We start from the raw sequence: 6,179 nt of genomic DNA, 5'->3' as shown, positions 1-6,179 counted from the left end.
GACTCACTTGAGCCCAGGAGTTGGAGGTTGCTGTGAGCTGTAATGCCATGGCACTCTGCCCAGGGGGACAGCTTGAGGCTCTGTCTCAAAAAAAAGAAAAAGAAAGAAAAGTACATAGATGAATAAGAAAGGATGCTGCTGACTGTGTTTCTTGGAAGTAAAATAATAGACCATAACACGGTCTGTCTCAGAACATTTGTAGGGACACACATTTGAATTGTGAAAAAGCCCCATCAAAGCTGATCCTTATTTGTGCTAATGTTGAGAATCAGTATTTTAATATGAAGTTAAATAACTAAGTGATTGTCATTTTCTTCCTCTGTCAGAGTCTTCTTTCTGTTTCCTTGTCTACTGCCTTGCCCTGCCTTTGAACCTCTGATCCTTTGGTTAGGGCTCTATTAGGTTCCACCAGATCATCCTTCCATTATGTTCCCATTAGTATCTCCCAAACAAAGACACAGTGACCAATGAATAAATGTTTAGAGAATAAATGACTTGCCCATCCCTATTTTTAATATTTTTAGCCTGTATTTTGTTTTACATATCCCTACAGATATATGGGCATGAATCTCAGTCCACAAACTTACATATACAAAAAATTAAATTTAGGTTGGATTCATTGGCTCACACCTATAATTCTGGCAGTTTGGGAAGCTGAGGCAGGGGGAACATTTGAGGCCAGGAGTTCAAGACCAACCCGGGCAACACAGTGAGACCTTGTCTCTACAAAAATATTTTTTAAAAATTAACTAGGCAAGGTGGTATGCATCTATAGTCCTGGCTAGTCAGGAGGCTGAGACATGAGAATCATTTGAGCTCAGGAGTTAAAGGTTATAGTGAGCTATGATGATGCCACTGTACTCCAGCTTGGGTGACAGAGAATTTTTTAAATTCTCATTTATAAAAAAGAAAGAAAGAAATTTAACTTAAATTTAGAATATTGATTTCAGGTTTCATTTAGAAACTTAATTGTAGTCACTTTGGGGCTATCAGATTTCTTTTTCCTGGGTTGTATCTAAGTTATTGAGTGGTAGGTGGAGAACTTACATAGTGCCAACATATTTGGATGTGACATATGACTATTACATCTCTAACATTATCTGCCTATGCAGGCATTTGCTGAGATACCTATATCCCATCTGAGCCTACAGGGGTCCATAGACACCATCAAGGAAGATGCCATTTGTTATCTTTTTCATGAATCATTTAGGTTGATTTTTTTTTCTGCTATTTCCATGTCATTCTTGTGCCCATAAGAATCACTCAGCTGTTCCTGCACCATGATGAGGTGTAGTAAATTTCTATGATACAGTCTACGGCTCCTTCTGCCTAAACACATGTAAGAGCCCTTTTGTCTCTGATGTATCATATTGTCTCCCAAGGATTTTACCAGAAATGGGGTCTAAATTCCCTATCTCTTGGCAACCAAAGACCTATGTGGCTTTTATTTCTGGCTCCCTTTCTGGGATCATTTGACATTTATATTCTTATTTCTTCCTTTCCTACTTTCCTTAGTTCTCTCATTCTGGGAAATCTTTTATTATTCTTATGAGTGATAAGTGGGGTAATCTTTGTTTTCTCACAAATATTTTTTTGTCTATGTTGTGAACCCTTTGCTAGGCCTTTGAAACCCAAATGCCAAAATGAGAAGCTTTTTGCTCTCCACTGCTTTATGCTGTTTCTGCTGTCTGCTGCCTGCTAAAGAAAATGAGCACAGAATTGTTTAGCTGTTTGATGAAAGGGAGAGGAAAAAGAAAATGGAATTCTCAGGAAGAAATGGTTGATATTTTTGACATACTATTCTGTCAAAAAGGTACATCACTATCACTTAATGACCGGAAATTAGCATGCACGTGTTTTGTCATTGCTTTCTTTTTCCCAATGTGTTCCTTTGTCTTTCCCTGTTAGGTCCCGAAGGGACTTCAAAGCATACTCTTTAAACTTACCAACAGTTATTTATGAAGCACCTATTTCTAGGTTCAGCCTCCTTCCCTTGAAGTGAATCAGGCGATGAATATAGGTGAAATCCCATTTATTTGCTTCTGCAGCTTACTCAGATGCTTATTTTTCTTAGAATGGTCAATGATCATAAAAGGTTGAGTCCCTGGTGGGTGGAAATGTAAATGTGGACAAGCAGTAGATGACAAATGAACTATCTCAAAATAAATGGAAATTTTAAGAAAATTCACATCTATTCCTTTAGGTCCCCAGGTTAAGTATCACATAAAGACTGTAAATGAAGTTTATATCTCACTTTTAGAATTTAATATACTGGATTTCGTATTAGTCCATTATGTTTATATGCAGTGTGGTGATTTAAGGGCTGAATAGAAAAGTCTTGCCTCCAGAATTCATGTTTGTTTTTCTCCTTCCTAAGCCAGAGCTTTTTACATTGGTTTGATGTACTGTAGTTACTTGGGGTTTAATCTTGTATAATAATTAACTTCAATTGATCCACTGCAGTGTGTTAGCGAAGTGCCCAAGCCTATTAAATCCGACTAAGAATCCTCCATTGCTTTCCTAATTTCCGGCATCATTATGCTACCAGGAAAGCTGATTAATGTAATGGCATTCCAAACTGGGGTTTTTGCCTGGTGAAATTTTGGAGAGAGTGCACACATATTCCATTTTAAAATGTTGCATCTAATGAATGGCAGCATAAAGGATCTCCATTCTTAGGCTATCCCTGGGTCAATGAGTGAGGTTTCTATTTCTTATAACAGAACTCTTGTGTTAAAGCTAGACTCATCACAGCTTCATTTCTTAATGGGGGGCACATATGGTTGATTTAAAAACAAGAATAAAATGGAGCATTACTGAAAGTATGCCATGCTCAGGAAGCCTCTGGGAAAGAAAACAAAAAGCTGCCGATGAGAGAAGATAAGAGGGAGGAAGAATGTACAAAAAAAAAAAAAAAGGTTAAGAGATAGATGTAAGTGAAGCTGTTAAATTAAAGGCTTTCAGTAGACATTTTCAGCCTTTAAGGAGAATTGAAATAAAACATCCAAGTACAACTGTTGAAAAGCTCTGGGTAGGGGATTTCTTTACTGAGACTCCATTTTATGTCAGGGGAGACAATGATTATTAAGACTTGGTCCATATCTCAAGGAAGCTTATACTTTCTTTAAAATCTACCTGAGTGACCAGGAGATTTTGAACTTCTTTACTTTTGCAGATTTACGGGCTTACCACCTTAAGAATCAGTTCTCATACTCCAAGAATGAATGGTACAGATGTTGAGCATGAGGCTGAGTGCCTACCATGACGAAGACACCCCTTGGAAAATGATTAAAAAGTAAATTAGCTTAGTTTTTGTTTTGCCTCATTATCTTAAAAGTTGTATGCAAAGGCTCAGTGCCCATACCTCAGTGGTTAGGTTGCCGGCCACATACACTGGGGCTGGTGGGTTGGAACCCTGCCTGGGCCTGCTAAACAACAGTGACAAAAAAATAGCCAGGCATTGTGGCAGACACCTGTAGTCCCAGCTAATTGGGAGGCTGAGGCAAGAGAATCACTTAAGCCCAAGAGTTTGAGGTTGCTGTGAGCAGTGATGCGACAGCACTCTACTGAGGGTTACAAAGTGAGACTCTGTCTCAAAAAAAAAAAAAGTTGTATTGAAAAATAATTCTATTTAATTAAAGGCTTTGGTAAGTTTGGTTTCAAATAGGTTATTCATGGTAAATGATTATATTACTCTCAATGGCTTAATTAAAGTTATCAAGAATATTAGAGGTAGTCAAACTACTGAAACTTGGACTCCTGAGGAATGGATCATTTCCTAATGTTTGGATTGTAATCTCAGTGATGTTTTCTTTACTTCCTATCAAGACACAATTAGATTCCAAAGAAAAGAGAGGCCACTGAGGACTACAGTTGTGGGGGAAAGCTTTATGGACCAGGTGGGATTTCAGATAGGCCTTAGGGAGATTTAGATATTCTATTCATGAGGAGAAAGGGGAAAAGTACTTACGTGTAGATATTCTATTCATGAGGGGAAGTGGAGGGAACGGCATGAGCAATGGTGTTGAGGTGGCATAATGCCTAAAAAAGGTATTATTAAGACTTGTTTGACTTGAGAGAAGTTTTTATGTGGAGGAAAAACTTTTGGTTGAAGACTGGAATGAAGGTGAAAGTATTTGCTGAAAAAAATTGATTACTAAACTAAGGACTTTGGATTCAAGACAATTGGGATATGAAAGCATGTAATAAACATTGAACAAATGATTAAGAACTAAAGTATTATGGGAAAAACTGTAGCTATTATTAGTTGGACATTATAAATATTAACCACATTTTAGGCTTTTTCTCCATTGTCTGCTGCCACATATAGTTTAAACTAATTCTTTCAGAACAATTAATTGAATGAATTTGTGATAGGCAGGAAGCCAGACAATGCTTCATCATAGGCAAGCTAGAACAATTCTTTTAAAACTTTTGGAGAACTTGGAAGCTGCCAAAAGTAATTTAGGAAGATGTCCTCATAATACAATTTATGCAAATTATTTTATGGTAGGGAAGCAGTTTTAGGTACTCAGTGGACTGGAATAGCATTCAAAGTAGTCATAGTTTGGGAACTGGTTTTCCAAGTAATTGGCTTTTTGTGTCATTGTGCAAGTCCCTTAACTCCTCTGAGGTTTAGTTTCCTTATCTTCAAAATGGGAATAATGGCACTTACCTTATTGTTGTATTGTCAGAAATAAATGAAATGATGTGTCTTATGAACTATAATAAGCTACTCAAGAATAAATGATGCTAATGATGATTTCCATCAAGTAATTGTAGGTCATTATAAGCTGAATAATGAAGCCATCTAAAATATGTCATAATAATGTGAATCTGGATTTGAAGCATGGGGGGAGTCTCAGTAGAAGTTTGTCAGAGAGGGAAAGCAGTGAACTAGGACTTGAAAGTAGGACGGGGCCCCGTGGGCATGGAACTCATTGGAGCTGTCCCAAGAAAAGGGTGGCCAGTACTCCTGTTTAATCTCAGTAGACCCCCATACCAAAGGGGCCAATGTAAGAAGTGGACATTGCAACCCACATTCATTTCTTGTGGAAATATAAAATTGTGCAGCTGGTTTGAAAAACAGTTCAGCAGTTTTTTAAAAGGTTATATAAGGAATTACCATATGAGTCAGCCATTCTACTCCTAGGTAGATATCAAAGAGAAATGAAAGCCTATGTCCACTCAAAAACTTATACTGAAGTATACACAGCAGTGTTATTTGTAATAGCCCCAATGTGGGAATATCTCAAATGTATATTAAGTGATAAATGAATGATTAACATATGGTATATTTATGCAATTTGACAATAAAAGAATTGAAGTTCCTATGTATGCTATAACACATATGAACTTTGAATTTATTATGCTAAGTGAAAGAAGACAGGCTCAAAAGGTCACATATTGTATGATTCCATGTATGTAAAATGTCCAGAATAGGCAAATCCATTGAGACAGAGAATGAATTGGTGTTTGCCAGGGACGAGGGGTAAGGAGAAATACAGAATGAATGCTAATGGAAATGGGGTTTCTTTTTAGGGTAATAAAAATATTCTGGAATTATGTGGCATTGGTGGCTGTACAGTTTCATTAATACCTTACAAACTGCTGATGTGTATGCTTCAAAAGGTTGAATATTATGGCACAAGCATTATATCTCAATTAAAAATGCAAACAACAAATAAAAAATTACTATGCAGCTCAACAAAAACAAGTATCTCAACAGAATGAACTTGTGATATACAAGAATAAATGTGAAGTTTCTTCCTCAAACTAATTATTATAATTTTATTTTATATATTTATTGTCAAGTAAAATATTTGACAGTATAGTACAAGAATAATTTCTTACTACTGTTTTATGTTAGATCATTCTTGGGTCATTCTACTATACATTGGTGATCCTAAACAGATGATCATTTTAAATTGAGGTTTGTGGAACAGTAAGACAGTTATAAAGTGACCCATTTTTCTCTACTTCCTTCTTTATTTGTACTCCATTTTCTTTATTCTTTCTGGATCAAATACACTTTATCATGGAGGTTGTTGTATGTAATTTTGGAGTGTTTTTCTTCTTTATTAACTTTTAATATGGCAAAATTGACATTCTGCTTAAATTTCTTTCTTTCTTTTTTTTTTTTTTGAGACAGAGCCTCAAGCTATCCCCCTGGGTAGAGT

Source organism: Otolemur garnettii, unplaced genomic scaffold (assembly GCF_000181295.1).
Source record: "Otolemur garnettii isolate 467f Iridium unplaced genomic scaffold, OtoGar3 scaffold00110, whole genome shotgun sequence".
In the NCBI taxonomy this organism is placed as follows: Eukaryota; Metazoa; Chordata; class Mammalia; order Primates; family Galagidae; genus Otolemur; species Otolemur garnettii.
The sequence above is the reverse complement of the archived record's forward strand: the minus strand, read 5'-3'. Positions refer to the sequence as shown.